The sequence below is a fragment of the Athene cunicularia genome, assembly GCF_003259725.1.
Source record: "Athene cunicularia isolate RWA chromosome Z unlocalized genomic scaffold, athCun1 chrZ_part1, whole genome shotgun sequence".
NCBI classification, from domain to species: Eukaryota; Metazoa; Chordata; class Aves; order Strigiformes; family Strigidae; genus Athene; species Athene cunicularia.
In genome coordinates this window covers 21,582,468-21,603,182 of record NW_020799142.1, presented here as the reverse complement: position 1 = coordinate 21,603,182, position 20,715 = coordinate 21,582,468, and positions in this window count along the sequence as shown.

The window sequence follows — 20,715 nt, the reverse complement described above, 5'->3', positions numbered from 1 at the left end:
GAGAAAATTCCTCAAAGACCAGGAGTAAAACACTGGGTACCTCAGTACTCACTACTCTACACATCAGGCTCTTTCTCTGGTCTTACCCTCCCCTTACTTAAACACACAGAAATAGCCACAGTTAAAAAAATAAAAATCCTTGCAAAATAAGGTATTTTACAGAAATTGTTTCTTATCCAGCAAAGAAAGAAGAAAACATAACAGAACCTAAGAGTTCAGACACATTATGAGATTCATTGGGTCCCACAAGATGGAACAGATATCACCTTAATAAGCTGTCCTTGAGCCACAGGAGGCAAAGGCCAAGCCCAGACTGGAGAAGGCAAGGAGATGGAGAGGACACAGCTGTACTGGAAGCAGCTGGGATAGCTGAAGGATGCAGTGGCCTTTGGGAGTAGACAGAGGAGGTGCATCATTCCAGTGGTGCAGTCTGCTTTGAAGTGAGTTGTCAGCCTTCTGACAAGCACCAGTGATCACGTAGGAGCTAGTAAGGAATTACACTTATAATTTCCATCCCTGATTATATACAATGGCTCCTCGTGTACACCCCACCTTACCTAGGGAAGGAAGACATCTGTCCTTCCAAAAGAAATCCATACTGTATGTTCCCAAGGAGGTAGACCTCTGTTCTTAATATCACAAAAGGGATGCAATTCCCCATTTCATATATGGCTTTAACAGTTTAGATTGTTGTTTTGTTGGGGTTTTTTCCTTCTATTTCATACACAAAAAGTGGTTGGAACAGGGCTAGATTTTTCTATCAATCTGGTTTGGCCTAGCAGTCTTTCTAATCATGTTCCCTATCAGTGTTATTTCCACTAGCCTTAATTATTTTAATCAGGCTCATTATCCTATTCATTAGACTTGAAGTAGAGGTAATTCTCAGTGAGCTCTGAGTTACAGTGCCACCAAGATTAAATAGCTATTAATATTATTGGTCTAGCTGAGCCCTAAAAACCAGTCAAACTGAGGTTAAAACTACAGCAAATAGACAAATTAGCGGGAACATTGAAATTAAATAGCCATTTTAGGTTGTCAGACTGAGATGGCAGGGAATAAATCTTCATAAATCCTTAAAGAGGAAGTTAAGAAGTAGTTATGTAGGTAGTTACAAATCATGAGTAAATTTTTGCCTGCAGCAGTAAAATTTCAGCTGGGTGTACATTTTAGTGCTGGAACAAAATTACTGTTTATGTCTAGATCACAATCTCAAGGCCAGCAATGGCTTCCTCTCTACATTTGTGTTGTATGAAGGCTAATCTGTTTCCTTCTACCTCCCCACAGAAATTACAGACTTCATCAGGGCAATCTTTGAGGGAAATGTCTAGCAGCTTTCTCTCCCAAATGTATGTGTATATGTAGCAAGGGAGATAGATAGATACATACATACATACATATATATATATATATATGAGAGCTTAATTTCTCTGGAACCCCTCACAAAATGAGGCACAAAGATTTCAGTCTGATATTTAGTGTATAGAAATTTAAAAAATTAACTTTGGTCCCCTGGTAAGGTTTTTACAGGAACACATAGGCAGAGGGCAGAATCAAGCTGGTTAGCTTTATCAACCTTCCCAAGACAATTTGCAGTCCGGAAAGATCAGGCCTTCACACCACCCTTTAGCCCTCAGGTAGCCTCCCCACAGCATCTCTACTGGAGGCTCCAGGCAGTGTGAAGCATGCCTTGGATTTGGATAAGAAGTGTACAATCCTGGCAGTTCGGTATATGCTGCTGAGCCAGAAGTTTCCTTAAAATAGAACCCATGATTACAATATGTATGATCATAGCGATAGAAAGGAATGTGTGAGGCTGTCTCTGAACTCTCCACCCTGGAACAGGTGATTAGAGCATTATCAACATCTGGTAGAGTTTCTGAAAAGCCACAAAGAGCCAAAGACACCTCTGAAGGTGAGTAGAGCACAGAGGTATGGCAGCGAGAATGGATCAGAACAACTCTGGGTCCTTGCAATCTGGCACTGCCCTCCTGGGCCCTCTACTTTCCCAGCACAATTGTTCCCATTCCCTGCTCTGAAGCTTCTCAGGAGGGTTTAAAAGATAGGTTCCCATCCTCAGCATTTTACTGTTTCTACTCTATTGAGGGTATCTGGAAAACTAGCTGTATAATCATCAGGAGGCATTATATGTGAAGGTTTACAAAACATCTTCATATCCAAACTCACATTTCATTCTTTTGCTTATTTCCTAACCTGTCTGAAAAATCTGTCCCAGAAAAAAGTTAATGGCCAGGAAGGAAGATGAGAAAGGACCCAGGGGAGTTCTCAGTTATAAAAGCTCCTTGGTGGAGCTTTTGAGTTGGAAGGGACCTTTGAAGATCATCTTGTCCAACCTGACTGATGTGGGCAGGGACACCTTCCACTAGATCAGGTTTCTGAGAGTCCTGTCCAATCTGACCTTGAACACTTCCAGGGATGCAGCATCTACAATTACTCTGGACAGCCTGTTCCAGTGCCACCCTCATTGTAAAAAAAATGTCTTCTTTACATCCAGTCTAAATCTACCCTCCTTCATTTTAAAACTGTCAGCACTTGTCCTGTCACTGCAGGCCCTGGTAAAAAAAGATCTTTCTTAAAAGCCCCCCATACTGGCTGAAAAGGCACTCAGCCACTCCAGTTTTGCCCCTGCCTATATAGCCCTTAGATTATATTGAGGAAATTATTATTCCCTTCCTAGCCACAACTCCTCTCCTGCGTAGATGTGACTACGTATGTCCTGTCACAATCACACACCACCCCAAAAGCCATCCAAGCTGTGATTCATATCCTTTCCCAGGGGCTCCTTTAAAAATTCCTGGCCATGCTTGCCATGGAGGCCTGTTTGTCTTCAGGCCATGAAAAAAGTTCTGCTACCCTGTATGTTTTTAAATGGTATCCCTGACTGACTTTCAGAAACAATAGCAATTGTGGAAGAGCTTTTAATGACATTCACTTCATTAGGGCTGCTTCATAAGAAAAATAGTTTGGCAAAAATAAGCACCAAGTGGAAAACAGATGCTAAAATTGGTTGGTCAGTTCTTCCACCATCTGTGGCTTCATTACAAGGTAAGCGCAGCCATTATGGTCAGCTGCCTGCCTTGTAACACTGGGTTTCTGTATCAGTCCCACATAAGCCTGCTGTACCAGTATTTTCCATCACTTGTCAAACTTATCATTCTCAAGGCAAAACAGACAGTATCCTTATTTAGTCACACAGCAAATCCACTGGTGACCAAGACCTCTTTCTTCAGCTTGTTGTAAAATTTCAACTTGTAAAACTCCAATAATCTTTACTCATTTAAAATTAACTGCTCTCCACACACATATTTCAACAGGACACTGTGATTTATAGGGGGATTTTTGAGTAGGCCTAGAATTTCATTACTGTATGCAAATTATTTCAGAAAAGTGAAATCACTCTTAAAAGATAGTACAGCCTGCTAGTGTCCCTCTTCTCCAACTTTTCTTCCATTCTGTTGAGTTTTGTGTAGAGAAGGAAGTGATTCAGAAAATAATAATTTTCTGTGGTAACCGGTGCTGGAAAAGCATCAATGAAATTACCACCACATCAATCAATGGTCACTTACAACCTCCCCAAAGCAGATGCAGGCAGAGGCAAAGCACTCTGCTCTGGAGGAGTTCCTGGTACAGGACTTCACAGGAGAGCTATAGTACTGATCCCACAGCGTGAAGCCATCTACTGTGGCCAGCTTTAGTTTTACCCTCTCTCTTTTTAGAGAGAAGGGAAAATACCCAGCTGACCTGTTGGTAAACTAGAGAGAGCGGCACCTCTTTACCCATGCAGGAAGGACTCTCTCATGCAGCAATGTAGCATGTACCTTCTTAGAAACACTGTTTCATTTACGGCCTTTTGCATAAATTAAATGCTACGCAAATACTTCCCACACTACCACATATATAACCAAAATATAACTTACTATTTGAAGATATAATTTTGGACCTTGTACTGAGCGTATATTAGAACATACAGTTATTCACAGATGAGTGACAAACTTCAGAAATGTTATTTTTAGTGCAAAGAGAAGCAGACAATTTTATATTGGTCTGTGAAAGACAACATGACTTTCAGGACTTTTTCAAGAATTATCAAAGAATTACATTTTCCATATGCCCATAATTAAGAGTTTAGGGGCAGAACTGCAGTTGCCACTGGCTGCCCAGTAACTGGGGCAACTGCGCTGTTTGTGCCAGCAGAAGATCTTACATTTCTTTAAGGCCAGATAGAAGGAAGGAGTGGATGCAGGCCCTGACAGATCTCTGTAGTCATCTAGCCCTAAAAAATTACACAACACTCACCAGCTAGAGCAGATGAGGTAATAAAATCTTCTCTAGTGCCGTACTTGCAAACATAGGATGCCCAGACTGGAGACACCACGAGAGGAGGACTTACTCAGCTCACACAGGTCTTATCTATATCTTTGCTTCCCAAGCTTGGCTGTGGTCTTAAGGAATTTTTTTTCTGTCATTGTAGATTTCATTGAGTGGTCTTTTGTCTCCCAGCTCAGCTCTTTCATTAGCCTTTTTCATTATCTACCATATGTCTCTTTTTTCTTCCTGATCTGACGTGCTTATAACTATAAAACTTCATTCTATGATGGGAATTTGCGCAGTTGCCCACATTATTTACTTAGGGACTTCCAGTAGCCAAAAATAAAAGAATCAGACTCTGATATTGTCTAAGCTCATGTAAGCTTGGAATAACTCCACTGATTTGAGGAGAATTTGCCTGGATTTACATTCGTATGAGTAAGATAAAAATCTGGCCCAGAGTTTCTATTTCTTCACTCACTTTTCACTTCACCAGTCACACAACCCTGGGTACTAATAGCTTGACTAAAACTGGAGACAGGCCTTTTTTACATAGGGTGGCACTCCATGGTTTTCTCCAGCTATGGAACATCAGCTGTCCATCCCTGGACACTTATGTTGACTGAAACAATTTAAACCTCCAGCCTGAATTCCAACTATTAATTTAAAGCTTCTACTAAAGGGTTGTCAGAATTTTTTGACAAGTTCTAACTGCATGATAAACTTAAAAATCAGCAGATTACTACTTGTTTGGTCTCCAATTCTCATTTGTAAACTAACACAGATATACACTGGCTGTAAATTATTGCAGTATCCTTCCCTTTGAGGACCACTTACAGAGTCCAGAAGGATATAAACTGGCTTTGCTGTAAATAAGAAATGGGCACTTGATGTTTAGCATTTCTTTTGCTGTTTATTGTCAGTAATTCTCTGCAACACAGTGTTCTCATCTTGTGGATAAGTTGCATATGGTGGTTGATTGGGTCCTGCTATTGAGACTTTTGTCCTCTATTGACTCCACTTGTCTCAGGGCATGCTACTCTGGCAGCAGCACCAGGGGTATGCACCACCAGCCTTGCCTTGCGGTTCACAGTCACACACAACTTCCTCCAGGGCAGCAGCAATTTTCCTGCAGCTATGACCAGAGACAGCAAGTGCTTTCATGTTACGGATCACTATCCACAGCAGATTTGGTAACACTGCACAGTCAAGTGCCACTGAAGCCAGAAGGAGCACTATCAGGCTTTAGGTCAGCAGAGTCTGGGTAGCAGCTCATTCATCCCACTGCATTACATAAGGCATCGTGGCTGCACGTTTCTGGTGCGCTATGTGATAGTCCCTGTAAGAAAACTATTTTTCTCCCTGGTGATTTATTCAAAGTACATTGAAACCAGAGGAAAACCAGTGACACCCTGCAATTTTTACTTTAGCTGACTGACACTCTGATCTTCAGAGTTTAAATCAAGAAACTTACTGTAGCTGAAACTATCTAAACCCAGATCCATCAACAGGGTAATATCATTTTTAGCTTGCTGCCTGAGGGCACATAACTGACATTTTGTATATATAAAGTATTGGCGTTCCTCATATGCCAAAGTTTAAACCACAGAAAGAATCTTCTGGCAGTTTATAACAGAAGCTCCCCAGAGGCAGCTGAAACAGTCTATTATCTGTGTGTGCCTGTGTTGACTAAAAGTTACACACAGGCTACACTCCACCATCCAGCAAGTGAAGGCACAATGCTGGCCTTATCCCTGCAATGCTTCAGAACAGGAGCTCCCACTAGCATCAGGGACACTTTCCAACATGTGTCAAGGGGAGAGCTGCCCTCTGCAAAACCTGACAGGAGCTGCACAGGAAGAACCCCATATCCCTCACCACAGCTCTGGAGGGTTTGGCCACTCAGTAAAAGTACCTAGGAGCTACAGAGATGGCAGTATACCATGTTGGGTCACCTATGACATTATTTTAAAGAGTTGGGGACTAGCAAAGGGTGGAAAGTACATGAAGGAACTTGCACAGAAAATACCAAGAAGGCTGTTCCTAACCTCTTACACTGGAGTTTTTTGCATCCCAATTCAGCCCAAGGCCTAGGAAGAAGGAAATTTTTAATTTATACTGGTTTCTTAAGGCTTCTTTGTTCTGTTTTTTATAGAAAGAGCTTGAACGTCTATTTGCAGTAGTAAGTTTTGTGATTTTATTTATGAGAAAGCTAGTCAGTATAGTCATTTTGGCTCTTCCATTTAAAATCTCAGGAGATTAAAAGGAACAGAAATTGTTTAACTAAGACTTTCTCCCCAAGTTAAAATGGCCACAATTTAGAGCAAATGGATTTGTGTTATTGAGACAAGACTTTATATTGGTTTTTTCTGTAAAACTTAGTAAGTCATACCAAAGCTCTCACTACTGTTCTTGTGCCATAAAATGTTGTAAATCCAGAGTAAAATTTAGGTCCATTGTAAGTTTTGTTTGTATTTTCAGACAGTCTTATTATCAAGGAAAGTTTGCCACTGCATAATTTAACTCTTCCGTCCCTGGCTCATGATCACAATTAGCCACTGAAGGTAAAGCAGTTAAGCACATGCAAAGCTAACCATATTCAGTGGGCCAAAATTAATACATATTTATGGCTGTGCTTTGCTCCCTTTCTGTAGTATTTACCAGATTCATGCTTCTTTTATAGATATATTTTTTCCAATTTTATGAGAAACTGACACTGAGAAATTCCTGTCTCAGCTAACAGATTTCCATATTCTGGTCAAATAATGCAAGAGAGAGAACTTTTTCTGTAGGTGTATATATCACATGCAATAATATATCTAGTTAAGGCAGCCAGCATTTTTACGACTGTTCAAAGCTATGATTCTGTTTTCTGCCTATTCCAGTACTACATAGCTGCTGCCTTTCCTCTGCAAACATTAAGTTCATCTTGAGGGTAGGCTTAAGTGGTTGACCTATAAGAAAGTAAACACATGTAGCTCAATCACATGAGCTCAACGCATGCTTGTGTGAGGTTGCTTGTCAGTCTGGGGTCTGTGAAAGCAAATGTGTAGCTGCAGCAGTGCAGGATGCTCCAGAGGGTAATAGTTTACATGAAGGCAAAGCAGAGTTTAGATTAATATCCTCTGGTACGAGATGTTGCAACCTTGCCCAAGATCACTCACCACACAGAGCTTCATTTCACAGCCTCCAGGGTGGTGAAAACCACACTGTCAGCTTCACCAGACCACTCCTCCCTGCCCATCACCAGTTTGCCCTGACAATTCCCTCAGAGGAACTGTCCTGGGCCATTTTCTCTAGCCAGGTTCTCAGTGGCACCAAGGTTTGGCACATCAGAGAAGGAAGAAAGACTAGTTCAAGTGGCTTATCAGAGCATGACCCCCCTTCTCCCACACTGATGGAGGGGATATCTCTCAGGGTCCAGTAGGAAACATACAAGTATAGTTTCACCTTTCCCTTCAAATATATTGACTCAGGAGCAAAACCATTCACAAATATCAAAACTGTAGTAGAAAGGATCCATGAGCCCCAGCAAGATTTCTGTAACTAAACTGGACACCCTCTGCCTGGTGCAGCTTGGTCCTGTGCTTCAGCCCCACCATACACCCATTCCAGCTACACTGCCCACGTGTCGGTTCACCCCTGCACTATACACCTCCTCTCAGCCATCTCCCTTCTTCCCTTCCAGCCAAGCTGCTCCCACCCTACCCTTCCACACCTGAAGGGGACTGAAAGAAAATGAACATGGTATTTGCAGCCATGGTGCAGTTCTCTTGGCTTGCTCATCCTCTTACCCATTTTCTCGCTACCTGTGTCCATCCACAGCATTTGGGCCATGTTTCAAAACTCAGCAGTTATCTTTCACATTTTTTGGTGCTTTAAACTTCTGAAAGTGAAAAAAAATCTCTCTCCTTCCACCATGGGAATAGTCTGAAAAGACAAAATTCAAATTAAGCCTGCATTTAATTAAGAGACAAATTTTCAGGCACCAACTCCTCCTGCCTTGGGAAGCAAACCACGTCACTGTGTGCACAAGCAGCATGGTGTATAAGCACACCAACCTTTGGCTGCAGATAAGGATTTACTCCAAGACGAAGGCACAAATTACTCACTGCAAAACTAACTCCAAACTTCTGTGTAGCAGGAATGCCATACCTAATCAAGTTAGGCTAAAAATTTGGCCCCAGTAATTCTACATCTTCATATACCAAGTGATGACAGGACCTTTGGTAAACTTGGAATAGGAAAAAGTTAGTCATATTTATGAAATAATTACTATCTGCATGCAGAAAACAGCTCTTTTTAGCATCTAGAGTCATTAATACATGTCACTGGTTGTCTGCAGACGGGTTCTTTCTAGTATGTGGATTTGATCAAAATGCAGATGCTGAATGAGACACTGCTCATATCTAAACAGAGCTTCTTTTTACTCTGCATTTGTCCTTCCCTTCTCATTTTCACTACAGTGCAAAATGATTATGATATTACAATTGATAGTGGTGTAATACTTCAAACCCACCAGAACTTGTTTTCTGCTCATAAAATAATCTTAGCTCACGCATTTTTAGAACAATTTTTCTGTCAGAACTGAATGTGAAGCAATGGTTAACGACTACAGACAATATCAAGAACTCCAACTTCTCCAGCACTCTTTCTAGGGCCAGCATTCAAGGTCCAACTGGTAGATCCTAAAAACCAATAGATTCGCTCTTAAAAGACACAAAAAAATATTTTTATGCTAAGCATATACAAATAGACAACATCCTAACAGCAGCTAGATTGCCTAGTGCACCTTCTTCCTCTCTCTTCATACAGTACCTAGTAGAAGGGAAGCCTGACCCATGATGAGACCTGTGCACATCCTGCATAGGGAATAGAGGTGGTCCTGCCTCCCACAGGAGTGGGGCATGGCAGCCTATCTTATGCCCTTCAGGTGGTATTTATTCCTGCTGTCAACAGCAGCAGTGGCATGCTGACAGTGTTACTAAAACTGTTTTGATCTTGTGGCAGAATTAATAACTCACTGGACTGGGACCAGTCCTATACCTTTCCTCTTAACAAAATCCATCCTGCATCTTCTATGGCATTAGCCAGGCTCCCATTTGCAGTCCTGTGTATTTTTGGGGGTGGGGGACATGCATGTGAGTGTGTGTGCTATTAAATATGCGTGCACTTAAATATGGAAAATTTAGCAATATGTCACCAGAAACATAACTGTTGAGTTTCTAATAGTTTGGACTCAATTGAGAGCTAAAGGTCAGTTTGCATCAGGTTTTGTATTTAATGAGTAAAACTTAGGTTCTCAAAAATATGCCTTGTCCAAATGAATGTACTTAATGCAGTAGGTTTATTTCAGAGTAGTGATGCTTTGAAAGCCTGTAAGGACAATAGTTACAGCCCTGTAATCAAGAAAACGAAAACCCAAGTGCTATCCTGAGAGGTTTTCAGGATTTTATCACCCACACAAAAGAAGCCAAACATTCTTTTAAAGGAATTGCCCTTAAAAATAGAAAAGCTATTTTAATCAAGCTGCTGGACTGCTTTATCTTGTCACCTGTGCCCAGAAATGGAACTCTCTTTTTCCTTTAATAGATATGTTTCTTAAAACATTCTGATCATAAGTGACCTCTAGTTTTTAAGTACAACACAATGGAACAGCTTAGTCCTACTCCTCTTCAGGTCACTGGGAAACCTGCCACCCCTTCCAACACAGAGCGCCTCAGCCTGCGATGTGCACAGGGCTCTAGCCTGCAAACCCACTTCACTGCCCAGCTCAGTTCATGGACAAGGGGGGCTCTCAGCCCCTGAGGATCATGGCTAAAAGATGCTTTCTGAATGATCCACAACAGATAAAGCTTGGCATGCAGCAGCCAGCTGACAGATGAGAGCACTGTGGGAAAGAAGGTTTCAGTTTTGATTTAAAGAGTGAAAGGGCAGCAACATCTCTGGCATCTTTGGGCAGGGACTTTCATGGGTGAAGTAGCAGCTGCCCAGTCTGCATAAATTTATGAACTGGTGAGACAAGCAGGCTGCTACCATCCTGGCCCTGTAGAGGGTGAAAGGTGTGACCAGGTCACACAGAGAAAGAGCTGAAGGGCTTCATAGAGTCATTGGAAAGAAAATTACCTCAAAGGAAATGCTGAAACTGAATGTAAGCAAAGTAGAATAGTATTCACTAGCAGCTGGTGGAGACCCAGAAGCATGTGAAAAACAAATTATGGCAATTTTTTTGTATGCAGGAAACCAGTGTGAGAGGTATCACAGGTAAGAGTGGCTAGAAACAGTTTGTTGCCAGAGAAAGGTGTGCTAGAAAAATAAACAGTTTTTCATTAAGTCTCAGGAAAATCCCCATTAAAAGTCTAAACATACTTTTTTGTCATCAGCTGTGAGAACCCTTTTATTTTGCTTTCAATTTTATTTTACTTGCTTTAATATTTGTTTTATCGTGATGCTTTTGTGCACAAACTACTACTGCATAAATCTCCTAATGGAATAGCTAGGAGATGCAATGCTTAATATTTAAAAATTATTAGATATTGAAAATTAATTAAAGACACCTAAATCAAATAAGTTACTATTCTTTTGTAAGGAAGGAGCTTCAGCCAGCTCAATTTATTACTTGTCCAGACGAGACAAATACAAAGTATCAAATGGGAGAGCTGCAGGTCCAGGAGACAGATCAGGAGTGCTGGTATTTCTAAAAGGGTTAAAGCCAGAGTTCACCCCAGGAAAAACCAGTGACTCAAACATTAAATCTTCCTCCTAAAACTATGCTTCTCTGATAAAGGTCCTTAAGAAACAGCACCAAACAGACAGGACAGGGTGAAAAGGAGTGCAGGTCCCTGCGCAACTGCTGGAGATGTAACCAAGGCTAAGTCCCTAGATTATTCCCTGATATGTATAGAGGAAGAATAAGAACTGTAAAACTGAGTGATGACATAAAGGCATATGAATAACATCTAATACCACACTGAAACACAAGATTTTCCTGGGTGAAGCATGTACAGATCTAAGAACAGAAGCCAAGAAGACAACATAATAGCCCAGGGAGTGACCCCAAAGGAGATCCCGAGAGCCATCAGGAAGGGATAAAGGGGCTCAGGTGAGCCAGGACTATCAGCCAAGAGGCTGCAAGCCTATGGGGATCCCCGCAGGTAGGGCACCAAACCACAACCTTCCCAATACACAGGAAGCCCTAGACCACAGGGAAATAAATACAACACTCACAGCAAATATCAGCCAGCTCCTCTGAACACTGTCCCAGGCTCCTCAGGCTGTCAGTCTGAAATTAGCCCTTAGAGACTGATTTTCCACATCTCAGGGGCTTCATTACAGAGTTATTCCCCATGCAGAAGTTTGGGGTTAGGTCTCTTCTTGAGTGAAACAACAGGAATATAACTGCTTACCATGTTTTACACTAGGATTTAATATAATCATTTGTGACCACAGATGACAGTAAAAACTGGTCTATTAACCAACCTTTCAGATTATTTCCAAAAGCTAATCAGCCATTTCAGACAAATCATTACCTTTGCAGTCATCCTCTCTTCGCAGCAACACAAAACCTCTTATATGGATTGTATTGAAGTTTGCTAAAATTGCTTGTGCCAAGTTAACTCCAAGTCTTACAGGAAAACTGATACAGCTGTGATGAAGCCAAGGGGGCGGGCTACTCCCATGTGTTTTCCATTTCCTAGTCAGCATAAACTGCAGCAGATACACAGAGACCAGACACAGAAATTAAGCTTGTTTCAGCTTTGATGGTTGTACAGACAGTTATTGGGACTACAGCTGTTGAAAGCTGAAGGCACTTCACTTCCCATTGCCAGGTGCTGACATCCAGGGAATCTCTACCTGAGAGACTGCACGTTCATAACACCACTGTTAGCATTTGTCTTCTCAGGTAGCATCAGCTTAGAAAGAATTCATTAAACTTGGTGATTCTTAAATATTTCCCACTGTGCTCAGTGCCTATGCCCTTGCATTTTTCCATGCACCTGTGCTGCATTTCCCTTGGTGCCAGGGAACAATCCAAGAACCATCTTTCTCCTTAGGCTACATCTTCTGTGGTAATCTGCCTGCAAACTTTCTGCCAAGAAAACCTGGCAGAATCAAGGCCAGAAGAAGTGCAACTAAGCCCCCTCTGGCCATTGTGCTCTGGGGACTATGGAGGAAGGAGTAGCTGTATGTTGCATATGCACATGCAGTGTATACACACAGCAAGGGCTAGACAAGAGGAGCACTCACCCCAGGGCACTGCTCAGAGAGAATGAAGGGGAAAAATTATGCCAGAAATACCTCAGAAGTTAGGTGGGCAAGCTACTCCAGCAGCAGTGGCTTCAGGGAGGGAGTCAGGGGCAGGAAGGGTTTTTAGGACCCGAAGGGCACTGCAGGTTAAGCGTATGAGTTTACATACAGATGCAACTGTTCATCAGCCAGCCCAGCACACAGAACAAATGCTCTGTGAAAAATACACCTCTGAGTGCTCCTGACAACAATATCCAAGCACCAGAAAACAAATCCTCTCTCTCCCCTGGTACCATCATATAGACCTGTTCTCATCCAAGCTCACATCGCAGAGATGCCTCTTTTATGAGTCTGGTCACCTCTGGTTTCTAACATCAAGGAAGACATAGAGCTGCTTCCCATCTCTTAGGTGGGCTGAATTGCCCTCTGGAGAGGCTGTACCCTCCATGCACTACTGAAGACACCTGTGATAAATTAGCTTCTCACTTGGGTGTCCAAGCTGCCTACCAGAAGTTAGATGGAGGGGGTCTAACCCACCCTCTCTCTCTCAACCTCTTTCAGGGAGGGGCAGTAGATGGTCCAAGAGCATCAATATGGTCTGTGGGTATCTGCTTGACTTCCATTCCCCTGGTCTCCGCCTCTCTCAAAACAAACACAGAAAAAAAACCACCACAAACCATTAAAAGCTGTAGCCACATTGGTACAAAGTGGAGAATGTGGTAAGGACTGTTGGAATTCCCATAAAGGGAATGAAATGAAATGACATGTTCAGAGGATTCAGTACCAAACAGTTCTGTTGGCGTTGGGCTTCTTTTAATTTGTTTTGGGGAAAGGGGTCAGAGTTTTTGTGAGGGTTTTTGGGGTTTTGTTTTGGGTTTGGTTTTTTTTAATTATTTGGGTTGGGGTTTTTGTTGGTTTAGTTTTGGGGTTTTTTTTAAACAATTGCTTCCTCTTATATTGCCAGCAGAGAGATAAGTGCTGGAGCCATGAGCAGAGAGGACTGGTGCCTGGTACCTGTACCCCCATGATCTGAGGGGTGGGTGCCCCCAGCTGCACCCCTGCTGGCTGCCAACACCCAGGCATGAGCCCTTCGTGGCCCTGTTGAGAGCATCATCGAAGACTAAAGACTAGGTGACAGAAGAGGAAATTGCAGGTTTTAGGCACAGAATAAAACCTCTAAAGGGAGGCCTGAGAACCCATGAAAGAGTCACTAATAGTTCGCGGGAGGTGCTGCTTGTAGCACCTGGAGAGAGTAAAGCAGGAAAAGTTGAAGTATGGAAAGGAGAGAGCTGCTGTGGCCATCCTGACATGAACTGTCAGACAAGTGTGAAGGAGCATCAAAGGAGCCAAACATCAGTGAAATTTTGACTAAAACCAAGGCCAGAATTGGGCTTGTGTCCTGGGTTGTGAGAAAGTGAAGAATCCTTGATTTCTGGAGCAGATAGTCTGCTATCTTGGAAATGTCTCTGAATTAAGGAATATGTTGATGTCTCAAGGTAACCTGACTTCACGTTAAAAGCTACACCTTGATTAAAGCCTCCCTGGATTTTTCCTCACACGTTATATTGTTCTGACATCTGACCCCCATTCCTATAGCAAAGGACTGGTGTTTTTTTCCCCAAACAAAGGAAATATCTTGCAATATAGGTTCATCCCCCCTCTAAAAATGCAAGTTTGGCTTTAAACATACCAAGCAAAAAATAATTGATTCCTTGAACCAACAACCTTTAACAGCTCCCACCATGATATCACATGCTCTTCCTGAGGAGACCTGCCAGTTTTTCCCTGGCTCCTTTCTAAATGTCCCAGAAGAAAAGCTCAAAGGGAAACATAATGAAGGAAGGCTGTGGGGAAACTCCCCTTTTACCCATTTCCAGAAAAGTGAATTCCTTGGGATCTTAGCTAATAATGATATAATCTTAACTCCTGCACAAGAGTGAATTTCTTCTTGCAAAAATAAAGAATGTCTTGTTTTATTTCTCATTCCCATTCCCCCAACAAAACCATAAGTTCTCAAAAACCTGATACAGTGGCTCAGAGAGTACAGGTGAGATTTTATGGAAGGAGTGATGTTGGCAAAGGATCTGAAAAGAGAGGGAGTGAGAATAAGGGCATGACTTGACCCAAGGCAACAATAATTCTTCTTGGGAAATAGCTTTTGCACAAGCCTGCTGGAACTATCCCTCAATCCAGCAGCACCACACTGACTCTGAAAGAAACCAGTCACTGAGGAAATTGTCACAATGAAGCCAATGGGTATATTGCTGGAGTGAGAACAGCAGACACAAATCCCAATGTTGATTTTGTATTGACTTTCATGGATGTAAGACAGCAGATACTTGGAAACCTTTGTGGCAACAGCTATCCATGAAGCCTTGTAGCATCCTACCACCTACAACATGATTTTTGATTTTTTAAAAGAAGCTGTTGCAAATCATGACATTTCTTTCCAGCGTAAAAAATGACTGATTGTATCTTTCCTGTAAATTTCAGATTCTTTCACATCTTCCCTCACTTACCTCTACATTCCTAAATGGTTCCACACTATTTCAGCTTGCTGATTAATACTGTCTAGTTTTTTTCCACTTCACCTGCACAAAACCAGTGTAAATATAACTCCATGCTGAGACATTTAAAGATCCAGGAACCAATTCAGCAAGAAGCTTGCATATGTCTGAGTATGCTAATCATCCCTGGCTCAAAGTCAACGTTTCACTGCTTTGCTGAATTAAGATGCTAAACATAATCTTCAGAGGAACTTCCGTGAAGATCATATACATCATTGCACTTCAGTCTTACTAACTATGGAGAGCTCAGAGACGTAGGCAAGGGCATGGTACAGTACCCCACGCTTTTCCTTGCTAAAGGAGATAGAGGTCTATGCATGATCCACACAAAGACTTCACAAAAATCAAAGCAAAAGTGACTGGCTCCTACTGAGTGACTTTAAAAGGAGCCTGGTATAAATAAAATGTGTCAGTTTGCATTTTTGTCCCAGATTACAGCCTCAAGTTTTCAGTACTTTTTTCCTAACTGCTAAAGAAGATTTTCAGATGGGTATATCTACAGCTCTATTAATCATTGTTACACCTATTTTGCATGTGAGCTACTTCCTCTGAATCTGTTGAAAGTCCCAAGTCTTCTGCTCTGTGAAAGTATATTCATGAATGCCTCTTTCTGAGCACAGAAACTGAATAAATGTTTCTAGTTTCAGTAATAGTGACGTTTTCCCAGTGTAAACTAGCATGTTGAAGCATTACAAGCTGATGGTCAGCACATATTATAACTGTTCTATGTAAAAAAAATTTTAAACAAACACTCTCATATTTCCACATTCACAAGGAAAGAAAAAGTACTATTTAATTGTCTCTACATGACAAAGCACACATAAGCAATGAGCAGGAGATTTATAGCCCAGTTGTTCTCATAACCAACCCCAATTACAGTGTGTCTCTGCTCACCCTAACAGAAACATCTGCCTAACAGCCCAGGCTAGGGATAACCACCGCTATCTGACATTCCAGTGGTTTGCAAGGACAATGCAGTTACAGCTGCAAGTCTGCCATAAGCAAACAGCTGAATAGTCTGCTGAATGTATCACAGTCATCGAGACTGCTGAGAAACTTCTTTCTACCCTTAATAACAGGCTTAAAATGGATTTTCATCCAAACCAACAAAGCTTCTTCAACATATCTTATAAAACTTGATGGGGTTGTGTTTTGTTTTGTACCAGAAGTAATAACTGGCAGAAGTTTAACAAGTGAATGAATACTTCTCAAGGACCTTTCTTATGTCTTATGCTGACAACTGACGGCAGAATACAAACTCAAAAACCGTTGGGAGAGAGAATCCAAATGGAAAAGCTCACCACTTTTGCAAAATATTACTGCTTGTTTCAGTTGTCCATCTGCATGGCTTGCTCCTCTTGGCTGCTTTCAGCACAGATTAATGACCTTCAACCCTGACAAATATGTTGCCCTCATGTTTTTATGATCTCCTAATCTCTCAGAAGGTGACACATTCTGAGATTAGTGTAAATACACCAGGATCCCAGTGGCAGCATAATGCAGATGCAGCTGTGATGAATGACAATTAAAACAGTAGCAGCATGTGACAGCTGTTTACAATTACTTTTAATTAGCAAGTTTTAAACACTCTGTTATCAGGCACCTCTTTGAAGTATGTAACTAGACTAGGTCTTGTGTTCATGTTGAGTAGCTTTCTGCTAGAAAACTACTTCATGAAAGGCTGTAACAGAAAAAAATCTGCTAGTATTTCCCTGAAAAATGCCTCCTAAAGGATAAAGGAACTTAAACTATGGGGAGAATTTGGGGCACAGGACACTACCCAGATGAACTGTTAAACAGTTTGCCTACTGTGTTCTCCATCACATGTTAAACTTTACCTATAAATATACAAGATAAACAATTACAACCAGGTATCTACAATAAAGTTCTGCAGATGTCTACCCAAAGAGAAGAAAAGTTAAGATTGCTTTTAAGCCCCATTTGCCATATCTCAGATCAATTTTAGAAACAGGGTGCCTTCTCTCCTTCTTGTATCCCAGCAAGAGAAGAGCCCCTGTTTAGAACATGTTTCCATTGCACAGGGAGGTGTGCCTGAAGCACGTGGAGACACGCTGGCTGCACTTAGCCCAGGAAAATAAACACTGCCAGGGACGCTGCCAGGCCCAACCATTGATACTATCCGGCTGGGAGAACAGTTGCTGGCATGCTGGGGCCCGTGCCATTCCAGGCAACCCCATCCCCACACGGGTGCAGGAGTCCACAGGGACCAGGAGCCACCCCCAAGGCTATGTGAGTGCAGCCACCCTCTCTGGGAGGGAGTGGGAAGGATGTGGTCAAACGGCAGCAGTTGGCCCCCACGCTAAAGAACAGACCTTGATACTGGCTCACAATAATTCTAATAAACACAGCAACCAGGGCCAACTTTAACTAGATTGTTTGAGCAATTCAGGTAGCCTGGGCTCCACCACAGGCTGTGCACCTGAGCAAATCCTCATGGGCTCCAACAGACTATCTCCCCTCTCAGGGAGAGATTCTGTCACATTTTCACTCTGGTTCTTGCCTAAGTTAAGGTCTCACCTGTTGCTCACCAGTTAAGTCACCATGATACATGTACCATGGGATGCAGGAACGGCACATCCAGAGCTGGATGCCAGTGCAGAGTAGAATGCATGCCCATGTCCCCAAATCACATTAATTCATACAAACCTTAATCATCTTAAAGAAAAGAAATGAATGATCAAAACATGCAATGGCCCAATCCTGCAGGGACCTCCTGCAGGTCCTGGGATGACCAAGGGCATTCGACATCATGCAGAATTAGGCAGCTGCAGCCCAAAACACAACTGCTTCACCAGGTGCGCAGCCGCTCCATGCACTTCCCTGGTACTCAGATGACTTTCAACGGCACTCGCTTCAACAACAGTGCAATCTCCTCTGTTACTAATACTAAAGAAACAACTGCTTATTGCCTGAACAGTCATGCTGCGACTAGGAAATCATGTTTCATATTTCAAAGGTAACTTTGAAATTACAATATGGAGCGCTTGACATCTTAAGAGATCTATACATCATGTTGACACATATAAACAAAAAACGAGACCATACTGCATAATGTCAAGCAGCTTTTCAGCTTGTTTTAAAAGAGGCAACCTTTACAATGTAAAGACACACTTTATTTAGGTCTGAATGGGTCATTTTTCTCTTTCTGTTTTTTTTTGTGACAGAAGTGTTTTTTTTCTCCACCAAAAAAAAAGTTTTATCTCAAGCAGCTCCTAAATACTTGTGCTTAAAACTTTATGATGTCTAGAGAAAAATATAATCAATTCTTAAGTTTTTGTAGCTTTTGTTAGCTTTTAATAGAACTATGGATATTTTCCAGCAGCTACTTTAATTTCCACGAAGCAAGAGCACACAGGGCTCTCAGTAAACCGTCCTTACCAAGAGACCCACAACAGTGGTGCAGGGAGAGGCAGATACATTATTTTTGTGATTAAGAACTAGCAGGTATATTCTCCATTTATTTCGACCATCCTCTTAGCGCAGCTAAGACATCTGCATAACATTTCCTTTTGCTATGGTTCACGTGAGCTAAATAACGCGTATGGTAAAAAACGGGCTTTCAACAGCTTCTAATAGCAAGGAAAAATAAACTCCTGCAGTATTACAGATACACAGTCTCTGCCTTGGCTTCATTACCTGATGTTACTTAAAGAAAATTAGTGGCTTTGCACTGACAGAACCCATGCAAAGGAATAATGCATTGAGCTCACTTTATCCAATATGTGCAGTAAAGATTTAGTTAATAGACTTTTAGTTAAAATACTAGGACTCCATCTCACCATACATTAACAGTCTGACCAAGACATTCACTTCAACATGTCTCAATCCCTGACCCCTAATAGAGGCACCACGTTGTACCCGTTCCTCTACCCTTTCTGCCTGCTCTGTTCAGGCATTTTGTGCCTATGGCACTTGGTGTACACAGCACCTAGTGCACACAGCATTCAGTGTATACAGCACTGGGTGCATACAGCACTTGCATCCATCACCCATCTCACAACTACGCCTAAGTAACTTTGTGGCAGAGGCAGCAGAACCTGAACGGTATGGCTGAGCCAAACGAACCACTGCTTTCATAGTGCTTTCTCCTGTCCCCTTCTGGTGTACACATGTATGTGAACAGATGCATTTACTGGATGCCCGTGTTTTTATTGCACGGATACTATATGCCCTCTTTCTATTTAACAGATTGTTCTGTCATTGTTGCACCCATTTGTTGTTATCTGTGGAGGCTGCACTTCAGAAACTTTTATTCCAGGTGCCTAGGACTGGATTGTCTGTACTGAAAAAAAAAATTAAGATGCCTTTTAACTGACTACTAATGTATAATACTGTATCAAATTTGTAACAGGAGATAACTTTGGGGAAATTTTTTTCTCTGCTGTTCTTAGAAGAAATCTCTTTTGTGCAAATCAGTCCTTCCCCAAATAGCACAGTTACGAAAATAAATAGCCTGAAATTTTAAAAAAATCTAATTCATTCAGACATTATTTCTGAGTCGCAAATCTGTTCCTTCTGTAGAGAAGGGGACATGTTCCCAAGGAAGGCTGCCCCCTTCATCACAAATGTCCCATGTAGAGGAATACAGTTGTGCAATTTCCCCTCAGCAGGTGGATGACTGTGGCGATGGAAAAACCATGCTGTCCAATGGGCTTCATGAGGAGGTTTGTGTTCGTCTCTCCATCTTTTCATCTGATGGAAATTTAGAAGATGCCTCCTGAGGAAACATTTGTCCTGGCAGCCCATCTAGATGACATTAGCAGACCCCTCCAAATTTCCAATAAACACGTCCTAAAAACCTTCACTGCGCTGACTGTGGAAGGCACGGGGATTGCACCTCACTCCCATTACACCCAGAGAGGTGACCGTGAACCCCTATACAGAACCCGCAGCCCCTGGCCCGAGATCTTCTCCAGAACTGGATTCGTGGAGGATTCTGCATGTTTCACACCCCCGAAGAAGTGCAAACAAGCATTGTTGGCATACACACACCTGGCTCTGGAGTCCGCGCATGGTGTCCTCATCCTGCTTCCCAGCCAAGGGGTGCGCAGAGGGTAGCAAGGGGCGCAGCGAGGGCTGTGCAGAAAGCCCAGGACAGGCAGCAGGACTGGTCCCACCTGCCTCCTGCATCCTCTCCTTGCGGGGCCTGGGCTGGCTGGGATGTACACAGGCGAACGGGGCAGAGGGGAGAAGATGGGACAGGGAGAGGAAGAGGGAAAGGGAGAGGGAAGGGGAAAGGAAAAGATGGGAAAAGGAAAGAAGGGAGAGGGAAAGGAAGAGGGGAAGGGAGATGGAGACGGAGAGAGAAAGGGGTTTACAGCAGACGAGGTGGCCCAGGAGAGGCAGAGTCGGGGACCGCAGCCCACGGTATGTCGGGCCGGTGACTTCAGCCGGGAGATATTTGGAGGCTCCGCGGGGTCCGGTGCGGGGGGCCAGCGTGTGTTTGGGTCTGAAAGCGAATCAGCGGAGGGCGCGTCACTGCCAAAGGGCCCTATAAATCCATCTGCGGCGCCGAGTCGCCCTGGCAAAGCCCCCGCGTCCGCGCGTCCGGCTC